Source organism: Lepeophtheirus salmonis, chromosome 4, assembly GCF_016086655.4.
Source record: "Lepeophtheirus salmonis chromosome 4, UVic_Lsal_1.4, whole genome shotgun sequence".
NCBI classification, from domain to species: Eukaryota; Metazoa; Arthropoda; class Copepoda; order Siphonostomatoida; family Caligidae; genus Lepeophtheirus; species Lepeophtheirus salmonis.
Window position 1 is genome coordinate 28230083 of NC_052134.2, and position 18515 is coordinate 28248597.

Below are 18515 nucleotides of genomic sequence, written 5' to 3' on the forward strand. Positions count from 1 at the left end.
TATATATATTATAACTTATCTATATCATTAAAATGCCGGTTTGTGAACCAAGATGTCTCAAAGAAGTTGTTTCTACAACAAAAATAGAGTTGAGGCCTTCATCAACGATCTAATGACCATGGAAGATATTCACCCAATAACTGGCATAAAGAGACTAGACAAATACCTCAGCGTTGATCGCAAGAACATCAGGATAGCTATCCATTAGTATTTGAGCCTCAATTTCGATGCCCTAAATCCAAGATACCTCCATCAGCAAAAATTTAAATTGGAAAAGACTCGTGATATGGTAGAAAGTCCATCCAGTTCTCAGACCTCAACCCTTTCGATTATAACTGCTGTATCGCCATCGAGAGGAAGAACAATGCAACCCCTTTCATTGGATAAAGAGTGGACATTCTACCATTAAAAAAGTATCATGAAGGCCGAAAATAGCTTCAAGGGTAGAATCGAGCCCCACCTTGAAACCAGGGGATGTCATTACAATAAATAAATAAAATATTAATAATATGCGATATGAAGTTGAAAAGACAATTCCGTCAAAGATAAATAATTATTCAAAATATTATTATGAAATAATTTCAAGAGTCTCCCTTCCCCCTTACAACTTCTCTCTTATTGCTCGCTCCTCTTAGAGTTAAATATATACACATAGAAAGACCGAAGAGTATCGTCAGTATTCTTTTTTAAGCTCTGGTGTAGAGTGAGGAAAATACAAAGAAAAGCATACATTTCGTATAACAAAAAAGTTATTTATTTAGAACAAAAATTGTAAAATAGTTTGTGATATAAAATGAATCAGAAATTCTTCTTATTTTACTTCACATCTTAAAAGGTAAGCAAATACAAAATAATAAACTCATTATTGATTATGTATCAAAATACATGCAAATGGAAATTAAAAATACTACCTACAAAAAAAAATAGATATTGAAAATAGTAACATTCTATGAAGATCTAACAAAGTAACATTTAAATATTTGCAATATTTATTGACAATGTATTTTGATTGGTTTTCCTACAACAAAAGGTGAGTAAATCTCCATTTTTTATTCATGTCTGTCTATTATACATATATATATATATATGCAAATAATTTCATATGCATACACACACATATCGATTATAAATATCTACGATGTAGTTAAAAACAAATATTTTTGCATGATTATAAATAAAAAAGTAGGTTGGTGAAAAAAAAAATTGTCCTACAGGATTTGACTTATGAAATAAGAGAACTTTTTATCATGAACGAGTACAATTTATTAAATACAAAGTATATATACTATGAAATAAATTAAATACACACACTTAGAAGTTATTACTGAAACTAATTTACTAAAAATAAGTTAAGTTTCATCTCAGGAATAAAAAAATTAGTTGTTGGTATTCCAAGAAAATTTGCCTGTACCGTAATGAGTAATGCTTCTGTTTCAAACTCAACCCCCTGCCCCCACCTACCAAAAACACAAGCAACAAATATTTTAATTTGATTTAATAAAGCTTTGATTCTTAAAAAAAGAGTAAAACTAACAGGAAGTTTTCGAAATTATTAAAGAATATAACAAGTATATAACCTAATCTTTAGAACTTTTTTTAGCTCCTCTTGTTTTCTTTTTGTAGTTGGATAATTGAAAAGTGTTGTTTCTTTCCATAAGCCATGGAATTACAGATACTTGGAACAAAGACAAGATTTGTTCTTTTCCCAAAATAAGTCATTTTTTCTTACTTTACATACCATTCTTGTGTTGGTCTTATTTATAATTGAAAACTGCAGTCCGGTCTAGTCCAGAATTGCAAAAAAGTCCTAGAACTTATATAGTTAAGTACGTGATGTCATAATTATAAAATCTGATCACACTTAATCTTAAAATTCAACAAGATAATATTTTTTAATTAATAATTTAATTTCAACAAAATTACTAACATAACTAGATGTTTATCTGAGCAACATTAATCAGTAATGTAGCCTCCCTTAGTGGCTATAACGGCTTCCAGGCGGTAGAAGGCCTGGCAAATGCTTGAGATGCTGTCCTCTGTCATCGTGTTAATTGCTGGATAACAGTGGCCTCAGCGTTTGGATGACGGATACTGCAGATAATAGACTTCCGTGGATCTAAAACTAAAAAAAATCAGAGTTATTATTATTTTTTAATTCCTGAGAGGTGAACTTCCATTTCTACTATATCTAATCATATACAATGCTAGATTTAACATTTGTAAATCCCTATGATAAACGGAAAGTAACATTTAAGATTTATTGTAAAATTATAATTGTAAGTCCATGTTGGAATCAGAATATAATTGTGGATCAAATAAGAGTAATTCTTGCCTATGCCTTTGTTTATTTTCATTGTTTTACCTTGTCACAGCTGCATAGTTCTGATTCAATATATTGACATGACAGCAATGTTACTCTCCTCCCAAACATTTTTCAAATTTGTCAAAGTTATCATGTTGATTTTTTGTTGTCCTTTAATTGAACAAATCTAAAATAATACCCATTCTCATCATTGCACATCAGTAGTCAAATGGATGATTTATTTTTCCATAAATATATATATCCCCTATTAATTCATATTATTTTCATTCATTCTCAATTCTCATTTTCTTCATTTATATTACTTTACCAAATTGTGAGAGAGTTTTTTGATATCCGATTGACAGTTGGTGAAAAACTCCAAGAAATCTCGGAATACCAGGAAATATATCATAGTGTATACAATAGGGTGGGCCGAAACCCCAAGAGTTAGAAAATCGAATTTGGCTTGTTATATTTCAACATTATACATATAATTAAACATACATACCAAATTTCAGGTAGTCTCCCCAATCGGGAATGAAATATCGATGTCTCATATTATTTTATTATACCTTATTTTGGAAAATTCATGTTTAACAGAGAATAAATTATCATATAATTCATTCATATTTCACTTAAAGGAATTTCAAAACTATATACCAGTGGTTCTCAAACTTTTTGAATAGACTTACCCCCATCGAAATATGTTAACAGCCACATATTCCTTAATTGGCCTAAACTTTTAATGTAGTAAATCAATATATATTTTTTGTAAATCTCACCTCCATCCCTGAGATTCTCCTTTGAGAATCACTGGACTATAGAAAATCAAAATTGCTTCTATATATTTGTATAACCTGAAAAATAAATAAAGACAAATATAGTTTAGTGGAATTAAAACAATTCTAACTTTACATTTTCATTCTACGTTATGTTTTTTAAAGATATTTGACGTATAGCAATTGCCCATTTATATACCTCTCCATGTATACCCAGGTTAAAAAAAATACGTGTGAAGATATATTTAAAGGGTCGGAAGGAAGTAAAAAATTATACATATAAATAATAACCTAATAATTCTATATTATTTTAATTCCATCACATATTCAACAAATCTCTATAATAAACTTATAAAACTATTATGATTTGAACATTGAACGTTCTAAGACAATTAGATGCAAATATTTTTACTGAAGGATATTTTTCCGAACGTACATTTGGGACATTTGTCTAAAATATGATATTTAATATATTGATATTTTAATACAATTTCATTGATAATATGATATATATTTTTCATAAGCTATATAACTAATTTTATATATATTTTTTTCATGATATTCATTATTGATGATTATATAAATACAACACTAAAGTATATGAATCAAATGTAGTTCAAGTCTGTACCAGGAATCGTTGGGGACCTAAAACCTTCCTGTAGAGTTAACCCCAACTATAAGAACCACATTTTACTATATTATATGAAGTATCCAATAGGTGTACTATAGTTTTAAATTGAATTAACACATTCTCTCATAACGGTGCCCAGGAGCAACACTTCAAAAAATAAAATTTACAATAAAAATATATCAAAAAAAGGATAACTTACAGGAATTATCGTGTTGATATATGTTTAGAGATAAATATTTATGCATTTCGGCAACGAAAATACTGTAATTTACATGGTTCACGATTTTTTCAATAACCTTTACATAATTCTGTCTAGGAAATTGTAAATAAATTATTTATTACAAGAATAATAATAAAAAATGTATTTTATAAAATGAAAATTCATTTTAAACATCTACAATAATGATTCTTATAGATATTAAACTAAAATATTTTATTTTGTGTAGTAATTATGTTCCTTAACAACATAATGATACTTGAATGAAATATTATGTAATTTTTTTCTTAAATATATATATTTTTTACTTGGGTATGTTCCTTATACTCAAACCATTGCAATAAAAAAATATAATTTTGCGTATTGCACCTATTTTTAATTCATGAGATAAAGTATTAAATTATAGAATATCATATTTATTAAATGTAATTTTTCGGCAAAATTTTCCAAATGTTCCTTTGACAATTTGTATACTCTGCAAATTGTCCTTCGTCGTCAAAAATGTTTTCGGCCATATGAGAGATCACAGTAGGATACATAATATGTGGGTATGATAAAAACCGACTCGGAAAAGTGACATAGTAACAATTTATTTTTATGCTCCTATCATTAACATTTTATTTTTGGAGGGAGGAAGAGACCAATAAGTATAAAGTAATTTATACTGAAGATTTGTTGGGGAGTTATAAAGGTAAATCCTTACTGAACTTAATGTAGGATTAATGATCGACAATGGAGTGATTCCTGCCCATGTCCAAGAAAGGTACGGAGTGGTGTCTGTGTTTATTTCATTTCTCTCGTAGTTTAAAGCGCCGTAGCATCGAAGGTGCTCTCCACCTCAAGATTTTTCAAATTGTTAGGGTTACGTTGTTAATTTTTGATGCCTTTTTTAGCACTCTCATCATTTATTAATAACTTATTATAACTCATTTAGTGAAAGTAATGTGTTTTTTTTTGGTATGGCGTGATCAAATGAATATTTAATAATGAGTAATTTTACGCATTTCATGAAATTACACACTTGTTTCAAATTGGGTCCAGCCATATGACACAAATTGTAATTTGACTCCAATTACTAATCTATTAAAAATAGGTTTTGTACAAGTTGCAATATAAAAATGAGGTCAATACTAATTAATGGAGAATGAACAGAACTTGTGGTGATCCAAATAATAAAGTACCCCTTCCATCAGCGAGTTTTTCAAGGGTGGTGCAAAACCAACTAAAAAAAGTTGAAAATATGGTGTCCAATTTAATAAAAAGGACATCGTGTATTGATAATAGCATAATCACAAAACTTTTTATATGTAATATCTTTCAAAAAAGGGATGGAACCATCAATCCTTGTCCAACCTGTTCAAGTAACTACAAAGGGGCATAGCAACATAAATTAAAATAGCCCTGAGATATATCCCATTAATCAGTTCATGCTCTTTAATCTGTTAAACTATTGATATATTTATTTTCCACCGAATGACGCGACTGTTGAGTAGGAATACCATACAAAAAAATCTTTCTAAAAAGCCATCCTAACATTATTATATATTCTACTACAGTCTTTGCAATGATAAAAATTATTTTATAATGCCAGCGGATATCTGATACTTGGATTTAAATGTTTTCCCAACATTAATACACCTCACGAACGAGGAAAGTCAAAGCTTTACTACAACTCCTGCAAATTAGGTTCAGATCCTGGAATAAGGAATTAAGAAAAACATCTTCAGTTGAGAGTTTTGTTTTAGAAAAATCTGACAAGCGCTGTCTCTTGGATTCCATCTTGAATAGAGAGTAGAAAGAACCATTGCTGAACGATCAAAGTTATCAAGTTTGAACTACTGCTCAAGCTGATACATTAAAAGATGGATTAAAATTTTAAAATATAAGGATACAAGTAAATAAAGTGATGTTACCGTTTTCCTTGTCCTCACAGTAATACATGGCTACTTCGTGTTTATTTATATAAAGCAATAACAATGAGCTATTGATAATTGAATTTGCGAATAAATTTGAAAAAAACAAATAAAAAAACAATAGTATTAAAAAAAAAACGATAATTATTTATAACAGTATGAGTAATCGTATTTTTATATTTTTAAAACAAGGTTTGTTAAATTCATTAGTTGGTGAAATTTATTCATGTAATGAATTAGTGCAACTATAAATAACTAAATTGGCAATGACCGCTTTTTTTTATTGCGTTGTTTTCATCAAATATTTATGTATTTTCTACATAGGTATTGTGTTATAATAAATAATTAACTATGTTAATTATAAAAAAAAATGTTTCACTTAAGGAGGACAAGAAATTATCTTTTTGGTGTACTGAAATCAATGTAACAACCACACAATAAGTATGTGATGTGGATATTTTACTTCTACAAATTTGTTTTTAATTTAAAATTTCTCCTAAAAAGTATTATTATTTAATTTGCAGACTAAAATTATTTTAATCTTTGGACTATATCTATATATTTACTAACAATTTTGTTACCAATCCTTTGCTCACGCCAATTTGCATGTCTAGGTAGATTTAATAATAAACGTTCAATTTTTTCTTTCATTTTTAACATGGAAGGTAAATTATATGATTTGTGTGGAAGATAACACTTATTTACATTGTAACCATCAATCTCAAGCCTTCAAACCTCGTTCCAAAGCTTGCAAGAAATGTTAATTTTAGAAAAAATTTATTAAATTACTCTGTGTCACACTATTTTTATGATTTCCTTTATGATACGTAAGTAAAAGGAAAAATTCAGCCCTTTCCCGCAGTACTTAATTCCTTAGAAACAAAATTACCAATGTAATATTTTCAACTTTAATCCTTGGCAAAACAGTACTTTCTTTAAATGTTCTTTATGGTAGTCTCAGGATCAAGTTTCAACAATGATCGTTAAGGCTCTTCTATGCGTTTAAATATATTGTAAACTGTACAGCAGTAGATCTCTCTATCTTTGATAATGTGGAGAGTGATCTTACCACCATGGATAAAAGTATCAGCAGGTAAACTATTACTTCTTATATAGCAAGCAACAATGATTGAATAGGAATAATAAAAAATAAAAACATACATTTTGTGAGTAAAATCAGCCTAAATTGTGATTTTATAGCAACACTGATATACACTACCTAATTATCTCAGGAAAGGGGGTAATGAATTGCATACAATTGTTTCTACCAGTTCTAGGTAGTATCCTCCAATTTTTCTCAAATGTGTTTCCTCCAACCATATTTTCCCAACACTATATTATTCGATTTTAGAGTTCCCTGGTTTGATCTTATATTTACTAGTATGTCAGTTTGCTTCCATTAAGATGAATGTTGTGGGAAAAAAAAATATCGTACAAAACTTATTTATGACCCTCAGATCAGATAAAGAGAAGTGAATGATCCTGTTTACATAAAAAATTTCAAAAATACACATCATAGTTCAATTAATTAATTAGAGTTATAATCAGTATTAATAAACAAATGTAATCGTTCATAACGTGAGTCATATTCATATTTTTCACTAACCAATTCAAGTTAAAGCCAATATTTCGTTATAATATTTAGTGTGGCTTGCAAATTGATATCCAAATCTAATTTCGGATTCCACCAATAAACTAGTGAGAATATTTGGTTGAATGTCTTGCTTTGAAGTTTAATATACTTTTATTGTTTGTTATACAAGAAAATTTGTCATAAAATATATCGAAGCCCGTGAATAGGTTTTGAAATACTTTTTAAAAACCTGGTATAAATGTACAGAGTGGAGACAAACAAGATTTCGTAGCGTGACTTATTAACAAAAAACGTGACTTTTAAAGAATGAAGAAAAAACAACTTGAAACTAATTTTTTTTTAGCAAAATATTATGTTAAATATATTTTTTATTTAACATTTCCTCCTTCATAAGCAATAACATTCTCAAAATGCCAGAAAAAAGATTAACAGCTCATGTCGATTAATTTTGTGTCAGTTGTGTACCAAACTGTTATGATGAGGACTCGAAGCGAATCAAAATTTGAATAAGAGGTGCTGCAGACAACCTAAATTGCAAAGTCCAGTGGGGTTGAGGTCAGGGCTGAAGTAGGGCCATGGAGGCAGGCCAGAAATCAGCTGTATTGTTACTTCATAAGCTTTGTTTCTGATAGGCTGTGTAGACTTCCTTATGTTGTAAGTTGTCCAGATGGAGATGTCAGCAGTCTATGTACCCTTCTCGTCACTAACACTGACTAAAAAGGTTGCCTTTTTTGTTGTTGTTTTTCCGACATTTTTAAACTTAGAGACATAGAATACAACCAAAAATTGTTTATTTATATTTTAGGTCTCGTTTGGTTGCATAATGAAACCTTGTAATTGGAAAAAATGGGAATATAACCGTAACTTAATACTACTGCAAGTTTTGGATCCCTACTCTGTAGGTAACAGGTGGTCTATTGAAATCTGAAGTCTAACTAATTAATTAATTAATCAAAGTTGAGTATTTAAAATCAATTCATATTTCCATATATTAAAACAAAACAATAAGATACAAATTTAAAAAAACTTGTGGTCTTTAGCCGACGTACAAGTCGACAAAATGACGATTGAACTTCATCGAACAATTTTCATTTATGCACTCTAAGCATTAGGCTTCCCTTACGCCGTCAGCAAGTTCGAAACGTTGGAGAGGAAGAATGTATCTTACGAAAAGACCAACCTGGACTTGGAGGAGTTAAAGAAAACAGCCCAGGCCAATTCTCTCATGCCCGTTCAGGACCATTCAATAAATCTCAGGGTTTCAAACCAAACTGTCCAGAGAGCAATAAAAAAAGTGGGTAGCATAAGCCTTGTGTGGGTGGAGACCACATTTAACACCAGCAATAAAATAATCCGATCTTGTCCAATGCAACACTCTTTTGAATGAGACTTGAGTTAATTTTTTCACTATTTTTAGACATTGATGGCCTCCCCTATAAGCCTGATACCATCCCCTCAACTTTAAGTTTTGGGTACATGTCAAGAGGAAAGCCTGCAGTGTCTAAACTTTGAGGGCCTCATAGCCACTGCCATCAAGACTGGGACGCCATGACCAGACACTATATTTGCAGTGCGTATCAGGTCTTCTTCCGGGTGGATGTTATCAATGGCGCTAAGGGTGACTATGTTAATGACTAATAAAGCCCATATATACATTTTTTTTTAAATTAATTTTTGTTGAAATTATATTGTTAGTTAATAAATTAGATCTTGTTGAAGTTTAAAAAATCAAAGTGTTTAGATTTGAATGCACAACTCGAAATAAGAATTTAAAAATTTATATTACGATTTGATTACCTATATTAACATATAATTATTCAACAAGAGTACTGAAACATTTTGAAAGAAGTGTCTTAATATGTTCTAAATAACTTTACAAATAAAGCTATTTCCCCCTCAGTTACCCTACAATAAAACGCTACTTATACTTTTGATTAGTTTTACTACTCCTGTAAATAAGGGCAATAATTTTGTTATTATTTTTTCCATTTACAAATAATTAGTCTTCAATAGAATTTTTCTTTTGTATGTAAAAGGTCAAACTTTTGTTGTTTTCCACCTTTATTATATCATCAATATGTAGAGATAATATTTAGACATATAATTGGCTCATTTTTCTCAAAAGATTTATTCTAATCAATAGATCCATTTCAAAGTTCAAAATGTATATTTTATCTTGTTAGTTAAAAAAGGTTTGAAGATAAACAAACAACATAAATAATTAATTATGGTTTTTTGGGGTACATTGTATATGTTTGACTTTCTCTTTCCATAACAAATTGGAGACAGACATTTCAGGTAGTCATAATTAAATCTCTGTAACCTTTTAGTAATATACAATTAACTTTATAAAGGGAAGAATATATTATTGGAGTAAGTATTGTTTTTTTGAGATATTTTGACAATAAGCCCTTTGAAGGATCATGCAAGTAGATGGAATGTCTCATTATGTGGAGGTGTTTGTAAATTTGCCTATTAAAATATCTTCAGGAGGAGAGTAAGATTGTGTCGATCTTTGGACAGAAAGACAAGCCCAGAGAAGGCAATTATACAAATAATTAATATTTACTACATGAATACCTTTTTGGAAAGTCAAAACAAGCAAACCCGTATTTTCCTCATGGGTTTGCCATTTTTCTTCTTGTGCAAGAAAAAGAGCAATATTTGACACTTACAGATGGTTCCCGTTAGTAGGGATGAATAGAGAGGAATAAAAACAACAAATGGATGTACAAGTAAAGAATCAAAGGGAAGGATGTAGAAAGAGACAGAGAGAATGAGATATATACAAAAAGAGAAAGGAGATTAGATTTTTATTTTAGAAAAAAACTGTTTTTTAACGACGTCGGAGCTCCAAAAACTATAATATGAAACTGTTGACTTATTTTACGTGTTCACTTGCTAAATTTCAGACTGATTTGTTCAACATTTTTGGATTTTATGTATGATAACATTGAGTATCACTTAATTATGTTATGATTTTAATAAATAAGTTTCCACGTAGGATTGGGCAATCATTGCAGTTTGTACTGTATATTTCTATTTATGTATGTTTATAGTAATTTTCAGATTCCTGAGTTAATGGGTTTGATTAATAAGAGTTTTTCCCGTAATATATATTACTCTTATCCTTTAATTATAATGTAATGGTTCATGGTAGATACAAAAAAAGTCAAATTACATTATTTGATGAGATTTGATCACCTCCAGCCTCATCCCTCAATCCACGGATCGACTGAGAGTCCCCCAAAAAACTTAGTAAGGGACAACCTCACAACCTTATGTACATAATGAGACCCTCCAATAACTTTTATGATCCTTCAAAGTAATAACTTTCCAAATCGTAAGAAAAAAACGATGTAATTCTATTCTAATGAAAATAATATATTTTTCACTTTGCAAAGTTATTTCCTTATTATGAACAAGTTGCCATTATTTAATTTCAACTATCTGCTACCTCAATTTTGAGATAAAAAGAGAAAATAGTACGTGTAGGCAAACCAATAAAATGTACCGAATGAATGATGAAAAAGGCAGGACCAATTAGAAAAAAAAAACTGAAATGGGGGAGGTATTTTGATTATAAATGTAGTTCCAGGAATTATCCAACACGCATCACGAATTATATCATTATTGATTAACTACTATTAATTATTATTAACTACAATGCTTTCTTAAGGTTTCTAACTACAATTGATACTATCAGGGGGTGTTTATCCACAACAGATACTCAAATAAACATGTAATGCCTGGTTTTTCATATACCTTCTATGTACATTTTTACTTTATTATAAGCTTTTGATATCCATATTATTTGGGAAGACACTTTATTAGTTTTTTAGTTAAAAAAATGATGTAATTATTGAGGTTTTGCTGTCACTAATTCCTATTTTAGTCCACAAACAAGTACAAAAAAAGATTGGTTTGTAACAATTGTAATGTTTTTTAGTACCATTTGTGAGAACTTTTTCATCCTAAAATATCCATTTCAGTGTTGTGGTGACAAAAATTCTAGGGAAGTACGCCTATGATGATTTAGAAGGAAGTAATAGTATGTGTAATAACGTGTGCATAGTGTTGTGTCGGTCGTTATTTAGGAATGAAATCTGCAATATTATCCAATTTAGTCTTAGTTAAGCCCAATTTATTTTCAAAAACTAATAAAACTAGGTTCTCTTAAATATGTCAATCAGCTTTATAATAGATCTAATATTAAAACTCTTAAGGGCTAGACCGGACCAACAAAAAAACTGCTAGTGTCTTTCTGCTTTTTTGAATGATTTATACAAATTTTTATTACAAGATTGTGTTTTGCAAATCCCTATGACATTATCCCATAACTCCATTGATTTGGTTTTATATTTCATTATTTATATAAAGTCTAGTAATCTTCTATGTGGAAGAATGTATCGTTATTTTAAATAAAAAAAAAGGATTTTTTTAAATTCTGAAGTAGTTAACATACAATGGAACGGTATAGATCAATAGACAACGCGCCTGGGAAAAATGTTTCTCATGAAATAAATCCTAGTACAGATGGACTAATTATAATACTATAATGTTTTCATATAATTTATCAGTACAACTCCATCTCACCAATTATAGGAACATTCAATGAAACATTTATTATATACTTCTAAAAATGATTTTCATAATCTTAAATAGATTTATTAAATATTAGTAACTTAATTAGTTAAGAGAATAACTTGGTTATTATTTTCATTCACAACATAAAAATGAGTCAATTATAATAAAAAAACAAGGAAATAAATGTAATTCAATCAATTGGGAAAAAATATTTTATTGAATCCCGTAATTCATAAACTACTAGGGTAAAAAAAAGTATAAATCTCTTTGAGATTGATTGCATTGAATTAAAATAAAGTTTTTACATTCAAATATACCTATCTTTATTTATTCCGTAATTACTTAATAAGGAAAATATGTTCCAGAAATTTAAAAATATATAGGCGAGAAAATCGGAAGTATTTTGAGCATCTTAAAAAATAGAAAAAAACAACAACATGACATTTACGTTGAATAAAGGCAATAACTATTAATATGTCAATCCTCAAATATATTCTATGTCCAACAAGAAAATTCAATTATTACTCCGGAACAAATCCTCCTCTGTCTTTATAATCACATACAAATATTTAATTCAGTTGTGTATGAAGTTGTATATCGTCGAAAAAAAATTCACTTCTCAGAAAATTAAATAACAACGATGACAGCTTAAAAAAAGTAATAAATTCTTCCATGAGCGTCTGCAATACCTATTTTTTTGGAGGGGGCTTAGCTTTCGGAATTGTTTTGGAAAAAAAAGTGCTCCTTTCCAGAAGTTCTGTGCCTTCAAGGCCTTATGGCTGGAAACACCATCTTGGGTCCACACATAGTTGCTATTAGGATAGTAAGTCTTCATCCAGGTTAAAATTTCCCACATCAGGGCCTTATAGTATGCTCCGAGTTTCTCAATAGGATTGAAGAAGAAAGGATTCCATTTCTTCCCATCAGTCCTTGTCGCTATCTGTAGTTGAAAATTTTTAATATGCTCCCAAATACAAACAATATATACTTATTTAAAAAATTACAAAATGTCTACCTATCTTTATTTCAATCTTTAAATTTATTTGAAAAACATCCTCTCCTTTAACAAGAAAAAAAAAGACTCCTGTGTTTCAAAACAAACTTAGGGGTTTGTTTATTGCCTTTACCTCATAGCTGCGTACAACGAATCGAATAAAACGTTATGAAAGCAAAATTGGTCTCCTCCCTTCCCTTCAGGAGTCCAACATTCATATTCACTTTCTTTAAGGCAGGGCTTGTTTTTTTACACTTCACAGTCTACTATTAATGTTTTAAATAGGTGTATTTTTTAGCTAACCCACTTTTTCAGAATTAGTGGTCTGACAAATGAATTTTCTATTGCTCAGATATTGTCATCGTTATTATTTAATTCCTGAGTAAAGATCTTATTTGCCTACTACATGAAATTATATTCAAAAACTGATTAAATATTTGTGTTTGCACATAAAAGATGGAAAATAATCTTGAGGATCTTTTGTAGCGTTATAATTGTAAGTCCTTGTTGTACTAAGAGTAGAATTGAGGATTGCTATTGGAGTAATTCTTGCCTATGTCTTTGTTTATTATTTAAAACCTTAGTAGTCATCTTCTTTTCAGTAGTGTCTTGTCAATCCTTTTTGATATATTAGTTGTTTTAGCATTATGTACCTTTTAATATGTGATCTATTCAAGTATTTACATATTGCAGGGTCACTCCTTTTATACCAGTGGGTCGGGTAATTTCCCTGTATTTGAGTGCCACCATATAATATACTTTTTTTAAACTATACCTCGTCTGGAGTCACCTATTTTACATTCCTGTTACCCGTTGTGTTGGCGACAAGACAATAGTCAATAGTGTAAGTCCTTGTTGGTCTTTGAGTAGATTGAGGATCGACAATTCTTACCAATGGCATTATTTACTTCCTTCTCCTCCTACTCCTTTCACACAGGTGATTGTAGGTGATATAATGATAGTGATATATAAACAGTTAAACTGTTCTCCTTCAGAACATTCTTGAAATTGTCAGGGATAACATGTTGATTTTCAGTTTATTTTGATAACATTCCCAAAGTACACACAATTTTCCTCACTATTTATCATGTTATCACTGTGGGTGTGTTTCTAAGATGAATCACAGAGTAAAATTTATACACTCTTTCATCTTTGCCATGTTTACTTTTCTGCAATAGATTTATAAGTACTCTTCAATTCTTGATTGTTTACTCTAGTGTAACATCTGAATCGGACATAAAAATATTATTCTATGGAGGTGGGGACAATGGGGGCAGAAGCTGTAAAGGAAACTTCTTTAGTGTCCTTCTGTTTCCTGGAGGAAAGGTTAAGAAATGCAACTGAAGATCGTTTATTATTATGATTTTTGTTTGTCTTTTAAAATAAATCTACAAAACTATTAATTTTTATAATTAGAATCAGGACATGTATTGTTAAATCCTCCATTATTTCCCTTGATATCATATTTCTAGAATTTCCTAGATTGTTTAGCCACTTCAGCATTATATTGTATTTCCCAGCAATATTAATCTTTAGTGTGTATATTGTATAGTATAGTGAACATCGTTTTTATAATCCCGTAAGTGAACTGTGAAAAAAGAAACACACAATAAAACATATTTTAATTAAATGATGAACAGTTGAACAAATGTAATAATTAAGTCATTTATATTTTGTACCATGTTTGGGATCCTGCCTTAGTGTACTGCAATATTATACACACCAAGATTATTAATTTAATGCTCCTCATTCATTTGAATCTTCTATTTACCGGCAATAACTTACAGAATGATTTTTAAATATTCCATCACATTATATACAATATTTCGAATCTAGACGATATATTGTTTTAAATATATTTGTATATTTAGCAATATTTAATCGAGGTTTTGTGAAATAAATTAACTGGGTCTTTTTTCATTTAGAGAAAATCTAATTTGTAGCTATTATTTTATATTAAACACACAACATCATCCAAAATGATTAATACTAATTTAATCCCTAAAATTTGTACTAAGTATTGAATATTTCATAGAATTTTTCAAAGATACAAATTTAATGCTTTTACAATAAGAAATAGTAGGTAAATATTTTTGGAACCCAAAACTTGTGCTGTGAATATTATTTAAGGATAATAAATAATCTTTTTTTTGATGTTTTAATATATCTATTGATATTTATGAGAACAAAATAGTTATAGTTAAAAGAATGATACAAAATTTAATTTATGACAATATTTTAATTAATTAAAAGGAAAAATAAGGTTATTAAATAGATTACATTTTTGGGGTTAATTAGTTTATTAAGCATTTTGAAAACAATTTTCATCAAACAATATTTAATTTACGGGGAAAATTTTGCATTAAAAAAACATATAAAATAATGAACACTTAAAAAGTAAGAGCAAACATTTTCCCTTTTTTAATAGTTATAAAATAATTCTTTTATTTTTCTTGAGGAGAGAACATATATGTATAAATTGTAACCACGAATATGTGTATTTTATAAAGGACAAAAAGTAGCACTGTGGCGTTTTAAGTATAAGTCCTTGTTAGACTAAGACTACAATGGGAAATCGAAAAAATTTTAGTTCCATTCTTTTCATTGCTTGTAACAGAGTGGAAATTGTGTTATTTTTTTCATCTGGCAACTAATTTAATGTAGCTTTTTTATATGATAGTTGCAGTCTTCTTAAATATATTTGAAATTGTCTCATGGTAACAACGTTAGTTTGAGGTATTTGTTTATGACGTAAAATATATTAGTACGATAAACAGCTCTAATTAGAAGCATAGTTTAAAAAATATAAGCTTAAAAAAAAACAATAATTTATATAATTGCAATTAAGTAGGGTTATATAACTAATAAAGTAGCTTCAATGTATAGAGTGTTTGAGTTCATGAATATTGAAGAATAACGCTGATATTTTGTTGGGAGGTATAAATGTAAGTCCTTCTTGGACACTGAATTAATTTAATGATCGATGGCGTAGTATTTCATGCATATATACTTGCTTGAGACGGAGGAGCATTTGTGTTTATTTCCTGCTTCTTACAGTTGCTTAATGAAAAGACATGCCAGCTAAACTGCTTTTCTCCTAAATTTTCCTATAATTGTTCATTTTTTGAATATACCAGTTGTTCACTAATTATATATGTACTGGACAGTCCTTCAAATTCTGAGTATCTACTAATTCAATAATTAATGAAGGTTGAGAAATTGAAATTAATTTATATCTCAATATATTAAAGCATAAACAGTTAGTTACAAAACAATACACACCTAAGATCTCCAGCTTATGTATAAGTCGCAAAATGGAAATTGAACTTGATCCACCAATTTCCATTCCTGAAGTCCAAGTAGTTGGACGTCTCCAAGACCTACATTCACACCGTCAGCAAGTCTGAAACGTTGAAAATAAAGAAAGGCTTTGTCAAAAAGGTAAAAAAAAGACCCAGAGTAGATTAAGAAAACAACCAAGGCCAATCTCCTCTAGTCCATACGGGCCCATGCAAGAGATCTCGGGATTTCATACCATACTTTCTAGAGAGCTATTAAAGAAGAACGAGCCTTGTGATGTTGGAGAGGTCACTAACGTCACAAAGGGAGGAAGAAACTCATCTCCTTTATTACAATACTCTTTTGAATTAATTTTATGAACTCTTTTTTGACACTTTTGTCTCCTTATAGGCCTGATGACAACCCCCCTTGACCATACCTTCTGTGTGCATGTCGAGGGGAAGATTTGCCTTGCAGTGTCTGTCATCCAACCACCGAGTATCCAAAGCCACTGTTAGTCAGCACTGGAACGCCATGTCAGACGACTACATCTACAGCGGTGCCCATGTCTTACGCTGCTGCCTGGACGCCATTGTTTCTGCAAAGGGCGCATACTTTACTGATTAAGAGTGCTCAGACAAATATCTAGTTATGATAGTAATTTTGTGTATTATTATATTTATGATTAAAAAATTATATTTTGTTGAAGTTTAAGTTTCAAGGTGTTCAGATTTTATTGGATTACATAGTAGTTAGTGAAAATACAGAAAAATTGTTTTTATTTATAAAATGAGATGATAATTTCATATCCTCAAATCAAATATAAATATATGTTTCACAATACACGCTATCTCTTCAGAAATACTAGAACAAAATTGCCGGAGAGAAACTTTCAATATATTCAGAAAGGGGTGTTAAACTAATTTTCATGTCATGATTGAGATTCATACATACATATGTACAACATATTCATGTACGAAAACCTCTTATAACTAAAAAAAAAAATTCCCCTATTTTCCACATGAATTTCCCTCACATGATTCATCAAATATCCATCATATGTCTAAAAGGGTATTTATGAACAAGTCACTAAAAGTATTTTTTTCCATGTACTGAATTTAATAAATTATGCTTTTTTATGTCAATTGAACGTTAACGTACTTCCTAACATGGAGGTGTTTGTGCCTTGGTACAAAGTCTCAAGTTGTTTTATAAATAATTAAACAGGGTGCAGCAATATTTGGTAATGCGCAGAAATTAATCTATAGTAGTAGCAGTAGAAAGGGGGTAGTTTCTTTCTTGTCGCAAGATTCTAAAGTTTTTGTGAAAACACAGTAAGTCGCTATCTTGAGTTGGAATTATGAAAAACATGCGTATGCCTATAAAAATAAATATTGAAAATAATTGATTTCAGAATATTTATAAATTTTAAGTAATTGGAATATAGGTATCAAGTATTTGTTGGTAAAATTTATGAAAATCGTAAAACTGCTTCAATTTTTATTTACAAAAAACTTTTTATCAATTTATTTTCATGGTTGAAATTTGATAAAAATTAGAAACTTCATAAATAGTGATGATAAAGAGATTAAAGATATATTGTCTTTAGGACTGGGAGGGTACACTAGACCCAAGGTTCAGTACGAACCGCAGTACAACCTTAACGGTCAACGGTTTGGTACCGATTAATAGTAATACTTTTATAAATATAATTTTATCTGGATTAATCGTCGAGAGAATGATCCCAATTCTAGAAGAAGTTTTACCTTGTTCACAGTTTGGTTCTACAAAAAATAGATCAATCAGCGATTTAGCAATATCTGTTCAAGAAAGGATAAGATTGTAGGACAAAAGAAATAAAAGGATTGCTACATTTTTTCTTGATTTACAAAAGCATTCGATACAATATGGCACGATCATATAATTAATCAGCTCCATACTTAAAATATACCTCTAGGATATATAAATCTGATGACATCGATCTTAAAAGGATCAAAAAGAGAAATTGTCTTAGGTGGAGGAGTAAAAATAAATGTCGGAAGAAGATGCCTATAAGGAGACCCCCTAAAGACTGTACTATTTATCTTGGCAATAAGACCACTACAACTAAGAACTTAGGAGATACTAGAGAGTACGAGCATAAAGTGTTTTTTATGCAGACGACGCCACGTTCCTATTTGACGAAAATATTAATAGATTTTTAAGCATATTAGAGGAGT

The 18515-nt window shown here is 29.6% G+C and overlaps 1 protein-coding gene across 1 annotated transcript in view; it reads left to right on the top strand.

Moving 5' to 3' along the window:
• The first annotated feature begins 669 nt into the window (after nt 1-669).
• The window catches only part of LOC121116719 (zwei Ig domain protein zig-8), a 232638-nt gene continuing 214792 nt past the window's right edge, over nt 670-18515 (top strand). Inside the window, exon 1 of the mRNA XM_040711017.2 lies at nt 670-835. The gene's annotated coding sequence lies outside the window, so the exon portion shown is untranslated. The remainder of the gene's footprint in view (nt 836-18515) is intronic.